Consider the following 16,027-nt stretch of genomic DNA (forward strand, 5'->3'; position numbering starts at 1 on the left):
TTGCCTGCACGTTTCACTGATCTAAGATTGCCCCATTGTTATCTATTTTTCCTCTATCTTAATTCAGGTTCAGAATTATTGACTTTTTAAAGGGATTTTCTAATCACAGTAAGTCGTAGCACTGATGTGCTAGAATGCAGTGCTGTTAGGAAAGTACAATACTATATGATCTGCTGTTGGCTCCACTCGGTTGGTTCTGCGCAGCAACATGGCACACCACATGGTTATTCTGAAAAAAGACTGTAATGGCTTCAGGAGACATAGTGGTACAAAGCCTTATACAGGGCAGATGTCACTTCATTCTAGCAAGCATCAGGGGTGACAGCTCTCAGATCATTTGACATTGGTGGCACGTCCTTGTAATATGCCACCACTGTCTGGTTTAGACAACCACTTTATTTTGCTTAGAGTATAACAGGAATCTAAGAGGAAAAGCTGGATAAAGTAATATGAAAAATACAAAATATCAGAATTGGCTACTTCATCTAGAAAAGGTTTGTAAAGATCCCATGGCAAAACATTTTGCTTTGAAAAATCAAGCAAAGGTAGAAGATGACAACTAGTCTTATTTTCCATTTAACTTAACCTGCAGAGGATAACAAAATGCATTAAGGTCCATTTACACACACAGATATCTTTCAAAAGATTGAAAGATCAGCAATCGTTTTGCATAAAAATATTAATAGGCACCAATTGCTATAACCACTTATCAGCTTTATTTGCATGCAAATGAGCTTCTGGGAGCTGTTACAGAACTCAGCAAGAGGTCTGAGCTCTGTAATTAGCTGTATTGTTTAGCCACAGGCTCCCCTTGGAGAATTCAGCACCATGGACAGCAGACAGCCTGTGGACCTGTTAATCAGCTTTTCTTTCAGCAAGGGTGAGAACTGAGAACAGCTGTAACAATGTTATCAGCTGTTATCAGATCTCCCCTGGCAGTGCACAGCATGTGATCCAGCTTATCAGCTGTTCTGCTGAATGACGGTTTTCAAGCAGAACTGAAAACCGTTGTTCAGCAGAAAACTGAAAGATGGGCACATTTTGATGCAAAGATTATCGCTCAAAAGATGGCTTTTGAGTGAATTTTGAGCAATAATCATTGTGTCTAAATGGGCTTTACTCTTCGGTGAAGGAGAATCATATTAGCTGTAAGAGTATATGGCATTCTTGGCTTTCTTTTATGCAAGATCCTGCCCCTATACATAAGATCATAAACCTTCCTGTTACAGTAGCATATTAGATATAATAGATCTCCATTCCCATGATGTATGAATAGATAACTCTTTGTCATATTAAAATACTGCACTATGCAAGACTCTTCCCAGTTCTTAGAACCCCACTGCCATACTAACCCTGAGAAGAGATAAATACACTACTAAATTAGTTATTGAGCAATTGGTTATTTTATCATTCAAACCTTTGTAACATTTTGTGGAATATGCAATGTAAATGGTCTTTAAGGCAAGTTATGTTATTTGTATTGTTGTTTCACTGTATTTAAAGTGAGATCTTCTGTTACAAATTTCAATAAAAAGAAATTTGAAAGAAAATTAGCTTTACCTAACCATCTGAGCACAAAACTATGAAGTATCCAGATCACAATTATAGACAAACGGAATCTATCTAAACTATAGTCTGTCTCACCAAGAGAATGCAGACAATAGCATTGGCATTGAGTATACCACTCTACTATTTGTGGTTAGGGATTGTCCACCTGTCCTGTCCTCGCCTCTCTTCTGGTCAACAGAGATGGTCACATGATCGGCATCAGTGACATTTGGCACAAGTGGCCAATCTCCAACCACAAATGGTGGAATGATACTGCATTCTCTTCATGAGACAGACTACAACAACAGATAGGCAGTTGTACTGTTTATGCCTTGTATTAAGTACATGAAGTAAACACCAACTAAGCAAGGTAAAAAGTAAATGAACCCCTGAATTTGAAAATCAGTAGATGCTTCTTTAGCAGCAGTCCCCTCCACCAAACCTGTCCTCTATCTGCAAATAGAGATTTTTACAACATTGAGGAGAACTTTTACACCATTCCTCCCTGCAAATGTGTTTCAGATCATCAAGATTTCTGGGATGCCGTGCATCAGGCCACAGCGTCTCGATAGTATTAAAACAGAGAGCACACATAAATCAACCAAAGAATGGCTGAAAAAGAAAGTTTGTGGTTTGAAGTGGCCAAATCAGAGTGACTGGCCATTAACATGGCCATTCCAAAACACAAATCTTCTTTTTCAACTATTCTTTAGTCGGCTTATTTGTGTGCTTTGTATTGTTGCATCACCAAACATCTCCTCAGCTTGAGATTATGGACTACTGCCCTTAAATTTTCCTGTAAAATGTTTTGATAGTTCTAGAATTCATTGTTTCCTCAATGACCACAAGGGGTCTAGACCCTGAGGCAACAAAGCAGCGGCAATTTATGATGCTCCCTCTAGCATGCCTCACTGTTGGGATGAAGTTTTGTTGTGCAGTGCGCTTTTTCTTCCAAATAAGAGAGATGGAACAATAACACCTCTGCATCGTCACCTATTGGAAGACAGCATTCCTGGGACTGGGAATTGTTACAAGGTTTGTATAAAGAGTCTAACATTGACTTGCAGGAATGCTGCCTTCCAATAGGTGGCACTGCAGAGGTATTGTTCCATCTCCCTTATTTGCATATTACCCAGAGGAGCAATGGGCCTTATAAGTCTCCTCATTTAAGGCCATTCTCACACATGCTTTCAGTTAAACGCTGTTCAAAGCTTTGGCATTTTAATGTGATTTCGAGCGGTGTTTTTGAACACATCATACAGTGTTTAACAGCGCTTTTAAACACACCGCATCATTATGATGGATCATGGGGTGTGTTAAAAAACGCAAGAACGCAGAAAAGTAGAACAGACAGTGCTCAAAAATCGCAGTGTTACGAAACGGGTTCAAGCACTTGTCTTTGAGGCCTCATTGAAATCAATGGTGACATTGTACCATGGTTACTGCTAATCGCGGTCAAACATGGCACTTGTGAGAGCAGCCTAAACGAAGACTAGAGACAAAACTGGCACACGGTTATACCTAGTACAAGGACTGATGGAGTGGCACATGACACACTGATTCTTTTTTTTTTATATTCTTTGAATTCCTGTCTGCTGTCTTCATGTACAACCATCACAATGCCTACAGTAGACATAGCCGTGTTTTACCCAGAGTGTTGTTTAGTATTATAAATCTACAAGTTGGCACCTCCGGAGGCACAAATCATCAATTAAAAATAAATATTTGTGCCTGAAGTAAAGGAATCTTAATTTATGTAGCAGCACCAAGGATGTACTCTCCATGTGATATGCAGCACAATGTCTGTTGCTTCTACTTTGTCGACTATCTATAATGCAAATTATAGTGGGTGCCATTATCAGGTAATTACTCCCTAGAGCAGACAGTCACACTAAAGACAGTGCTCCAAGCAGTTAAATATAGGAATCCCGTGGGCAGGGAAATATTTCCATTTTATCATTAGAACACAGATGACTACTATGCTGAAAGTGGTTAAAGATCAGAAATTTCTAATTAGCTTGCCTCTCTGCTATTTTGTTTCCTGGGATCCGCACAGCCCCCTGCATTCAGAAATCAAAACAACGAAGAGTCCAGACCCCCTCACCACTGTCGTAAGCTGCTGCTCATACTGGACTTACATTTTATTTGTTTTTTGCATTTTACATCCTCATTTTATATAAGTCATAAAAAGGTGCAGAAATAAATATGAACATTTCTGTTTTATATGATTTTTTAACAGCTTTAATTCCATTTGCACAGGATTACAAAAAAGGGCTTGCTGTATTTGAGTAACAGCGCCACTGCTGTTCATGAGCTGTGAGTGGTATTGCAGTTCAGCCTCATTCACTTGAATGGGCATTTTCTTTCTAGTCCAGGAAAACGTTTTTTATTTTAAACGCTGCAAATTTGATATTAGGCTCCACTTTTATAAAGAGTGTTAATGCTATGTGTAATTATAAATGGTGCCAAAACTAGAACTCCACCCATATATCTAGTCACCAATAATGTATGTAGGTCGTTTACTAATGAGTGACTTAGAGATGTAGCAAATGTTAGCTTGAAATTTAAAGTGCTATGATTGCTAGTACATCTTTGAGTCATCATGATGCAACAGTCATGCTAATGACTGCTATGATTGCTATTGTATGATTTGTTAATTAATAGCTTTCAATACATCTGGTTAATTTAAATGGACCACACATGTGTGGCCACCTCCCTGCTGAGAATGTAACCAACTAGTAAATCTACCACGACTGCATGGCAAAGTTTAAAATCATTAACTTTTTAATGTACCATAATGTATAAGAGGTTGACATTCCACATCCATGTACATCCTGCCATATCTAAATGTGGAAATTCAAGCGCTGTTACACTAATTATACACTGATTATACTATTAGTGTAACACAGCACCAACCATTAATGCATTATAATAGGATATTCTTTCAACATTTTCTTTATAAGGATGGCAAATTTAATATCATGACAAATATCAGGTGCTAGTCCCTCTAATTCTTAACATCGGTAGTAGTCTCCTCACTTGACATATCAGACTTAGCTATCCTAAATGTGTATGTGGAAGAAATCATTTTTGGACTAATTAGTTTACAAGTCTCCTTTAAATGTGACCGCTTTCTATTTTATAGACACTTGTTTCGGTAGTATACTGTATTTTACCATCAATAGGAAAGATTTACTAATAATGCCTTTTTAGTGTAACGTTAGAATCATAGAATGGTAGAGTTGGAAGGCGCCTCCAGGGTCATCGGGTCCAACCCCCTGCTCAGTGCAGGATCACTAAATCATCCCAGACAGATATATGTCCAGCCTTTGTTTGAACACTTCCATTGAAGGAGAACTCACCACCTCCCGTGGTAACCTGTTCCACTCATTAATCACCCTCACTTTCTAATATCTAATCTGTGTCTCCTCCCTTTCAGTTTCATCCCATTGCTTCTAGTCTTTCCTTGTGCAAATGAGAATAGAGCTGATTTAGGCCGCACAATCTAAAGATGTGCCAAATTTATTGTAGTGCCTTTTATATAACACCATTTCTTGACTGTCTGACTTTGTGCCAATATTTCATAGCAATATTTTGAGACAACTTATTATGATAATGTGATAGCCATCTGATAGATAATATAATAGTTACTATAATGTGATAATTAGCAATACTGCAAATTACTTTATTGACCTAAAATCAAATTTTTATCCCTCTGAAGTTCTGGCCACTAAGCGTTTCTTTTCCTTCTAATATGTTGCCCACTCCTGCTATTATGTCAAGTCTGTCTCTAGTAAAAGAGATAAGTGGGAGCACAGGAAGTGGAGGAGGTTGTTGTGTCAAGCTGCCTATAGAAGTCTATGGAGAGAAGTTAGTGGAGGAGGGAAACAAAAGCAGAGACTCTCACATAAATGCTGCTCAAGATAAGTGAATGATGTACAACTACTAAAATCACATTTAGGGCTCAGTCAGATGGGCGTTTTTTCGCGCGATTTGCGGATCGCATGACGGATGCGCATCCGCAAATCGCGTGACCGGTGCGCGCAAGTCGCCCGCAAATCGCCCGAAAATCTGCTCCTAGCTGCGTTTCATTAGAAACGGGCCGGAGCTGTCCAGCGCAGTGCATTCAATGGAGACGGCAATACAGCCGTCTCCATTGAAAGCAATGCGCTGCGGGCGAGCCCGGGATGAATTGTCGGTAAGGGCTTAAATATATAAGCCCTTACCTGCAATCCATCCTAAAATGTGTTAAAATAAAAAAAAATTGTATACTCACCTTCTGCCGGCAGCCGAAGCTCCGCGCGGCCGTCCTGCAGTGGGTGTGAAGGGGGTGTGAGTCAGACCTGCCCCCTGATTGGCTCAGCGCTGAGCCAATCAGAGGCATGCCTCACTCACACCCATTCATGAATTCATGAATGGATGTGAGTCAGACCTGCCCCTAAGGCAGCAGTCACTCACCCATTCATGAATTCATGAATGGGTGTGTGAGTGTTTTCAGCCTCTGATTGGTCAGGGCTGTGACCAGTCAGAGGCAGATCATTCAGCAGGCGGGGATTTTAAAGCCCCGCCGGCTGAATAGTGCCGAGAAGCAGTTCAGGAGAACTGACAGCGGCCGCGGCTGGACTCCGGCTGCAGCGGACAGGTGAGTACACAATTTTTTTTTATTTTAACACATTTTAGGATGAATTGCAGGGAAGGGCTTATATATTTAACCCCTTCCCGACAATTCACCCCGCGCACGCCGGCAGCCCATTGCTTTCAATGGAGCGGCGGCTGTATTGCCGCTCCATTGAATTCAATGGGCAAACATCGTTCTTCTCTGTCACAGCTGTTACAGCTGTGGCAGAGAAGAATGATTTGTCTTCTGTATGTTCTCAATGGGGTCGGCGCTGCTGCCGCCGGCCCCATTGAGCGCATATACAGAAGAGAACAGGAATCGCAGATCGCAGATAGGTGCGATCTGCAATTTTTTTGTTCTATAATTTATCGGACGAGCGCATAAAAAGCGCTCATGTGTCCGATACCATTGCAAAGCAATGGTTTTAAAAAATCGCCGGACGCATGCGCATGCGCAAATCGCGGCTAAAAACGCCCGTCTGACTAAGCCCTTATACTGCTCAGTACTACAGTATACTATCCTACATGATGTTGTAACTTCTCTGTGTTTTACAGAATGTTAAGGAGCAAAATATGCCATTTCCTCCACACACAGTGTATATAACACTGTGTAGCAGCCATCTCCACCAGTTCAAAAATGACTGAAAATTGGAGATACAGTTTACAGAGGGGAAAACAGGGTGATAAGTGTAAGAAACAATAATATAATGGACAGAAATAGTGTTATTGTGAATGTACACACATGGCAGCTTATTCTGAAAACTCACCTGAAATTGCTGGTACACTTTAATTTTGGCGCACATTGTCGCATTTTTAGCCAAGACCCTTCCAGCTCTGCTAAGCCCTTTCTACTTAAGCCATGCACCTTGTCTAGCAAGGCACAAAAGTGTCCGGAGCACATAATAAATCTATATGGCCAAAATGATGTCTCACTTAGGAAATTTCTCCAAATGTCTTCAAAATGTCACTACTTACGTTACTTGAGCTGGAGGAGTTATTGCCTCCACCTAAATTGTTAACCATAAAGCATTGATTTATTTAATAAACTTCATTTACATAAACACTTACGATATAAATATTATATATGTGCTTTATTGAGCCCGTCATGCATTTTTAATGTTTGATAAGGGAGCTTTTGTTATTACAAGACTGTCATGCTGATAACCTCAAATCTAGAAACCTCTCCCTTCAGCCTTTCACTCTCTTAGACAATGCAACCTTTTCAATATTCTCTTCTTCCAGTGTTCACATAGACGTTTATTTGCATATAGCGTTTGAAGGATGCTAAAGTCAAGCCATTTAAAACCTCTTTTCTTTTAAAATTAACAAAAACCTGATTTTCCCATTGAAGCTGAATGTTGCTCTTATATTTTAGTCACATGCTGGATGAGCAGAAAATTAATTAGACAAGAAAAAAATCTTCTAAACAAAGGAAGGAGACAAAGATATGTCAGGGTATTGGAAAATGATTTAGTTAGATTGGAAAAGGGCTTCGTTTAAATGAAATGGCTTAAGGGGTTTTTCTCGCCATATGAAATATTCTGAGCCCATAAATTTCTTTCCTTGAACTAAATGCCACTATGTGGCTTGGAGTGCAGGACACTATTTTGTATTAGCAGTATCAGTTCAGTGCTATTAGTACAGTAAAATGGAGATCAGGGCAAACTGACCCTGCGGATATTAACTGGAACAACTGCCCCCCTCTCTTATAAGGACCAATGTTCAATGCTTATAGGAATGTTTGTTCCTGATCATTGCCCCTTGTAAATATCCCAGTGATTAGGTGATAAATGAGTAAATGCTGGTTTGTCAACTGATCATGTTTGTTGGCAACTCATCTCACCATATAAATAGGGGATGTGCTGTTGGCAATGATTCAAACTCTATAAGGGGAAGAACGATTGCATTAACTATTGCTCATTACCATACTGTTTGCATAATCTCAATGATTGCCACATATAAATGTAGTTTAACCAGCTCTGATCAGCATGATACATCACTCATCAATGCTCACTACAAGCATGTAATCTGCTTGTGTAAATACACCAAAAATGTATATGGTTATTGGTAAAGGATCTATGACCTTATATGCGCAGATCTTCCACTTCTAGACTTGATATGCTTTTGTCCAATTGAAGCCCCAACACAACAAATCACCCCTTTTTATGTGTCCAGTCAGTAGAAAGCAATGATGCATTTAATTCTGATTCAGACAGTTATTATAAAACGAAAAACCAAAAATTTAGAATTTGTGGTGTTAAAGAAATCCTAAAGTCCTAACAGGGTTTTGCCCTCAATTTCTGAATGTTAGGGTACATATGATTTATAAATGTAGTTTTTTATGACTTCTATGTCTATCTACATGAATCACCACTGTGCAAACTTTCATTTACCTGTGCTCTCATTATAATGTCTTTAGCTGTTTCCAAACATTTCCGGTCAGAGGTATGTAGCTATAGTAGTAGTATCTTGGGGCATTTGGTAGACGTGTATGATAGCCTTAGTCAAGTACATAAAAATATCTAAAATCCAAATCCCTGTTGGTCCTACAAGACGTTCTTTGCATGCTAATAAATAATCCAAGTTACTCTTAAAGGGAATCTGTAATAAAGACCTCTGTGCACTAAGGACATCTTTCATATATGCGTCTGATGTTGAATTTAGTTAGCACTAATTGGACAAGTAAACTTCCAAACTGCCAACAATATTGCACACCAGATGTGCTATGTAGATTAATATGTGCTAGATGAAATTAAGCAACGCCATGTTTGCGATGATCGTTCTTTTAAATCCAAGTGCTTTTCATCTGTGGTGTTAAGAAATACACTGAAAATTTGCCTTTCATTAAGAAAAGCCCCCAAACCATCCAGAAAAGACTGGATATGCAGTAAATGAGCAGAGGAACCGAGATAACCTCAGTGATATGAGACTTTACATAAAATACACCAAGGTGGTTTACAGTTCAGATACAGTTTAATAATCACAATTTCCTATTTTTCTATACAGCTTTTGTATATAATTGGATTTTCTCCTTTGGCATGGTTTTAGCTAACAATTGTAATTGCTGAGACCTTTTCAGTTTTGTAAGCCAAGTTTAGCTCTCCATTCAGTCCCATCACAGCCAGGGGTCGTTATAGCTTGTGCTTTGTACAACACAGATACACAGAAATGAACAATGCTTTAATGGGACGGCTGTTCCAAAACAGAACAAAGCCTCGGTTACACTGTTTTCTAATACTGTTTATTGCATTATAAGATTTGTAAGCTTTTCTCTTCTATCCAAAGCTAGAGATTTTGTAAGATCCGTTCCCAAAAGCCACTGAGATACTAGGAAAGCCCAGAGGAATCCCACAGCTAACAGCACTTTGATGAATGTGTCATCTGTAATGGCTGAATGTTGGTGTGATGAAAGCTGTCTCGCACGGTGGAAAATGACTTTTGACTCTTTAACCCTTCTCTTGACTGTTACAAAGGAATCAATGAGCTGCTTTACTTGCTTGGGATGGAAGGCAAATCCACTTGGGATGAATGTGATGGACTTTTCAATACATACCACTCTTTATGCTAATGTCATTAAGCAGAGATAGGTAAATGTGCACTTTGGGTGCTTGAATTGTAGATTTTTTGTGTTCCTTTCATGCCTTTGATTTTTGCAAGAAAAATATATAAACATAGAGAAATACAAAATGTAATGTTTGTATAATAACAATTAATAACAATGTCATCAATATTTACCATTAAACAATAGCAGTTTACTTTAAATGCACATACTGTACCACAAGGCTAGTAAATGCAACAGTACAAACCATAGTACATGCAGTTACTAGTCATTGAGATGTTACAATTCATTCTACACAATGTAACCTCTTGTTGTTATAGAAACACAGACATGGATGTCACATAAAAAAACACTTGGCCCAGTTCCATTGCCCTCCTCTTCCATGTTTTATTTTAGGGTAGGTCACCTTTTCTACTCCGCTGGACTGTATATCTTAATGCAGGTGTGGCTGACATTACTGCATATGTATGCTGCTTTAAGTCTTTGTCCTCATATATCTTTTTTATACTCCTTTTTTTTGCTGCCACTGCCTCAGCTCATTTATTTCGGTGGATATAAAGAAGCTGTGTGCGGTAAGCCATTGTCAGCGTGCAGTAGAAGCACTCGGGCAGGCTTGAATGATTTCTCAGTGTCAGAGTGATGCAGCCTCCAGCTCAGTAACATAGACAACTGTGAAATCTATTAAATACCCAGTAATATCAATTTGTTGGCGTAACATTGCTGACTTCCTCTAAAATTCACTAACACAGTGTGGAATAAATTTGGCAAAAACTGAATAGGTAAAAAAAAATAAACCTTGGATGGTAGAGAAGGCAAATTGTCATTAACATAGTAAATCATCACTAGAGATGAAGTACTGTAGTGTTTTCATCCCATTTGTTGAATCAGTTTACTATTCATTGACTGTTACAATCCATCAGTGAAGTCCCAGTTTTAAAGGGAACCTGTCATGGGTTCATGTTGTCTGAACCACAGGCAGCATGAACCCAAGACGGATTTGCTGAGCACCCCCTTGTAAGTGTTATTCTGAAACACTGCAGTTTTAGAATAGACACACTTTAAAGTTTGCCTGTTTGACTTGGGAATGACAAGCAAACCTCATAGTGTGTCTATTCTGAAAAATTACAACATTTCAGAAAAACACTCACAAGGGTGCGCTGAACCCTTGTTCTGGGTTCATGCTGCATGTGGTTCTGGCATCAAGAACCCAGTGACAAGCTCCCTTTAACAATCATTTTGCAGAAATTCAAAAAATTACTGGTGAATTGGCTTGTAGCCACCGTAATACCTTTAATTTGTGACAAGGCAGGCCTGTTTATTTCAGTGAGTATATAAGAGCCATCTTACATCTAATAAATCAGGGATGTGAGACATTTATGGCATGTTAATACTAGTAGTATATTCACAGAATCATAGAATGGTAGAGTTGGAAGGGACCTCCAGGGTCATCGGGTCCAACCCCCTGCTCAGTGCAGGATTTACTAAATCATCCAGCCTTTGTTTGAACATTTCCATTGAAGGAGAACTCACCACCTCCAGTGGTAACCTGTTCCACTCATTGATCACCCTCACTGTCAGGAAGTTTTTTCTAATATCTAATTTGTGTCTCCTCCCTTTCAGTTTCATCCCATTGCTTCTGCTCTTTCCTTGTACAAATGAGAATAGGGCTGATCCCTCTGCACTGTGACAACCCTTCGGATATTTGTAGACAGCTATTAAGTCTCCTCTCAGCCTTCTTTTTTGCAAGCTAAACATTCCCAAATCCTTTAACCATTCCTCATAGGACATGATTTGCTGACTGCTCACCATCTTGGTAACTCTTCTCTGAACTTGCTCCAGTTTGTCTATGTCTTTTTTAAAGTGGGGTGCCCAGAACTGGAAACAGTATTCCAGATGAGGTCTGACTAAGGAAGACTAGAGAGGGATAATGACGTCACGTGATCTAGACTCTATACTTCTCTTAATACATCCCAGAATTGTGTTTGCCTTTTTGGCTGTTGCATCACATTGTTGACTCATGTTCAGTCTATGATCTATTAGTATACCCAAGTCTTTTTCACATGTACTGCTGCTTAGCCCAATTCCTCCCATTCTGTATGTGCTTTTTTCATTTTTCTTGCCCAGATGTAGGACTTTGCATTTCTCCTTGTTAAATACCATTCTGTTAGTCGTCGCCCACTGTGCAGGCTTTTCTAGTTCTTTTTAAATACTCTCCCTCTCTTCCCTAGTGTTAGCTATCCCCCGTAGCTTTGTGTCATCAGCAAATTTGATCAGTTTCCCATCAATTCCCTTCTCCAGATCATTTATAAAAATGTTGAACAACACTGGGCCTAGGACAGAGCCTTGTGGTACCCCACTTGATACTTTCCTCCACTTGGATGTGCAGCCATTTATGACCATTTTTTATGGAAGTGGAACCTTCCATAAATGTGAAGGTTCCATTTCCACTTCCAGAACTCCTAGCTATCAGCAGAGTGGGGATCCCTTTCTCCCACAATCAGCCCTCCAGAGAAAGGGAGACTATGCATTTACATGGTTCTCTCCACTGTAAATTCTGGGTGTTGTTATAGCAGCTTAGCAAGTCGCAAAGCCCATAAACTACAATCAAGAAAGCTGCATGCATAGCCTACCACCTAAAACTCACATACTCCATTCTAGAATATCAAATAGGGGTGAAGGTACTTATTCTCATGACTATAGGGGAAGTAGAGATGGCTATATGATGCACCAGTACTACTTACCTGTACCTGTTCCTGAGTTGTGTGCCCTTTATCTTCACTCTTACACATAAGCAGCCACATGCAGGAGAAATTCTGTGTTTAGGTGTTTGGGGCCACATAGAATGACGCAGTGGGCCAAATATGTCCCTTGAGCCAAACGTTGTGCAACACTGCACTAATTTGTTTCCAGCATGCCAATCAAGAAGGCTGAAAAACAGCATGAGCTATATGTGTTCTTTGGCCCATCACTAGCACCGAGAAGGCTTGTATGCAAGCACCCCTTATTATATAGACTTGTTTGAAGCAGGAGGTAGTTTTAAGAAGTTTATAGGAAATTATGTGATGCCCATTGACCTAGTGAGTTCAGAGAAAGGAGGCTTACTATTGGTACAATCTTTTGGCGTCCTCCCAGCATGCTCTTCAGGGAGCCATCAGGCACCCATTCAAAATCAACATGGCCAATAATTGCTATTTCAGGTAGAGAACAATAGTAAATTGATATTTCTGTACATAAGGTCACAAATAAGCCTTTGTCTGTGTATTTTATTTACAACCAATAGTATTACATGATTATTTTAATACACAGAATTTTAAGAGGAAAGCTGAATATTTTAAACAAAATTCTTATATAAATGTATTCTTTTTACTAATAATATGGATTCGGTTTTACCATTTAGTAAGATATTCCAACTTACCATGAACAGGAAAATATCTTGAGACTTATACAATATAGTTACAGATTCGTATTATGCGGCTATCACGAGCCTACCCATCACTATTAAATAAAATGTATGAGAGCCTTTAAAAATGAATCAATCTTAACCAAAGAAAGATTAATCCTTAGTTACACTGACATAGCATCCACTCATGGACAACAACAGTCCATCATCTGTACATCCATCATAGACAAAGCAAACGCTCCGGCGTTGATGCACTTCATCATCTGTCCAACATGCCTGCCTCATTCCAACCTGTTTCATAATGTAACCTAATACAAAGATCATGTATTCAACTAGCAGGTCAGCTGAGGCATTGCTCGAAAGCAAGTTTTACAATTTGATATGAAGGTGAAATAGTTGTTTTCGTGTCTGCTTTATAGTGCACGGGCCTTTCATTTATATTTAACAACACAATCTGTAAGGAATGTTCTATATTTCATGTTTTTGATACAAGGTTACTCTAATTGGTTACAATCATTGATTAGCATGTTGTATTTTTTCTGTGATATAAGGTAAATTGGGACTAGAATATGTTTGTGCATTACAGGAAAATAAGAATACATACAAATACCACACATGGAGGCTACTCTCACACACAGAATTATGCCGCAATTTTACCGCCATTTCCAGGTGCAGTTTACTGCATCTAACAGCGTTTTTTAACGCACCCTATCATTGTGATTGGGTAATGAGGTGCATTAAAAAGCATGAAAACGCTGCAAAATAGAGCAGACAGTCTTTGAAAACGCATGTCTGCGAAGCCCCATTGAAATCAATTGGAGCGTTATAATGCAATAATGGCGCTAAAAAGTGCATGTGTGAGAGTGACCTGAGGCCCCATTTACATGGTGTATTTTCTGTGTGATTATCTAAGACTGATTCATACCAAAATCCAATCTGGGGTCCATGACATTTCAGCATTTCATTGAATCCTTAGCAAATCCGCACCATAATTTATATGGCATGGATTATTCCATAAGTGGATTTTGAAGTCCACTTTGCAGAAAAAAGAATTAACATGTCAATTCTTCATGCAGTTTTCCATAATCCACAAGGAAACCATATTGGGCAACCACATACGGATTTGCTCCATTGGATGGGGCTAAATCCTCATCTGCATGTAAATTCACAACAGAACTTGGAGTTTTGGCCTTGGATTTCTTTTTGAATTATTGTGGCAGATCCACATTGGAAAAAAGTCCCATGTATTTGCCAAGTTAATACTCCATGTGGACATGTCCATAGATGTTTAATATTCTACCACTATGTGGATTTGCGAATGACTGCTATACTACATATGAAGTTACTTGTGTTCTCCAAAGAAAGTGGGAAGATGGAACAATACCTCTGCAGCACCACCTATTGTAAGGCAGCATTCCTGCAAGGCAATGTTAGACTTTTTAAAGAAGTCTTGTAACAATCACTGGGAATTGTAAACCAAAGCCAAAAAACATGCACAGATTGACCCTCATCAGTGTGCAGGAGGTTTCTAAGAGGCCCTCAGATGTGGATCAGGAAGTGTATCATTTCTCCTTAGGGGGAGCATGTGAACAGACTTATAAGGCCATCCATGCTCCTCTGGGAAATATACAAATGGCAAAATGGAACAATATGTTTGCAGTGCTACCTATTGGAAGGCAGCATTCCTGCAAGTCAATGATTAGACTTTTTTCCCAGAGGAGCATGCATGGCTTTATAAGTCTCCTTACTCACCTCCTAGGTTTCTAAATGTGCCTTCTAGGTGCTCTTCTTAAGGAGAAATTATACCGTTCCTAAACAACATCTATAGGCCTATCACTAGCCAAGCCAGAAACCTACTGCACACTAATGAGGGGCAATCACCCCAAACAGCTGTCTGTGTGTGGTTTCTGGCTTTGGTTTACAATTCCCAGTCATTGTTACAAGACTTGTTTAAAACATCTTACATTGACTTGCAGAAATGATGCTCTCCAGTAGGTGGTGCTGTAGAGGTATTGTTACACCTTCCATTTACGTATTTCCCAGAGGACCATAGATGGCATTATAAGTCTCCTCAGACGCCTCCTAAGTGCTTTCTTAACGAGAAATTATACCCTTCCTGGCCCATTTCCAAGGAAGAACAGAATCAAGCAAAATTTACAACCCATAAAATAAGTAGCACAGATATTTTTAAAGTCCCACACCATGCAGGCGGTGCATCAGCTTTTACCCCAGTGCAGCATGCACCATATTTATCAACAACGTTGTTGAGGAATATGGTGCGAAAATGTAAACAACGTCAGGTCTAAATAGAAAAATGTGACAAAAACTTGGTGAATGAGTTGCAGAGTGTAACCCTCTTACCTTTTCTGACAAAATCACGTGTTTGGAAAATAGGCACAGGCACTTTATAAATGTGACGTTCAGCCCAAAATCTAGATTCTCAGCGCAAAACTTGCAAAAATACATGGCTACATCCGAGCCAATATCCAAACAATCATCTACAAAAGATGGTGTATTAGAAATAAACGAGATATTTTAATTGTCTCCAAAAACTAATTATGAGGTGTTGTGGTATTACGGTCTTATGAGCATTTTATATTGACAACTCACATTAATGAGCTGCCAAAGTCTGATACTCAGCGTCCAACCATGAGCCTGAGTCACTGGTAACACTGGTATTCTTTACATAATTACAATGATACATAGTTGCCACAGCCTAATATGTAATAATTCCTCTGTGCTTCACATGATTTGTACAATTATATACACCAAGGGAACATGCAGGAATTGCATAAAACCGGTTGTCCTTGCACATAAATTGCAAACGATTTCAACAACCTTATTAATTGTTTCTCCATGTAATCCAGCAGAACTAAACTCGCAGTGTACGGACAAGATGGGTT

At 39.3% G+C, this 16,027-nt stretch overlaps 1 protein-coding gene across 1 annotated transcript in view; it reads left to right on the forward strand.

The window, feature by feature from the left end:
- The window catches only part of FRMD4A (FERM domain containing 4A), a 386,584-nt gene that overhangs the window by 20,553 nt on the left and 350,004 nt on the right, over nucleotides 1-16,027 (forward strand). The window lies entirely within an intron of this gene.

This window comes from Eleutherodactylus coqui, chromosome 2, assembly GCF_035609145.1.
Source record: "Eleutherodactylus coqui strain aEleCoq1 chromosome 2, aEleCoq1.hap1, whole genome shotgun sequence".
NCBI classification, from domain to species: Eukaryota; Metazoa; Chordata; class Amphibia; order Anura; family Eleutherodactylidae; genus Eleutherodactylus; species Eleutherodactylus coqui.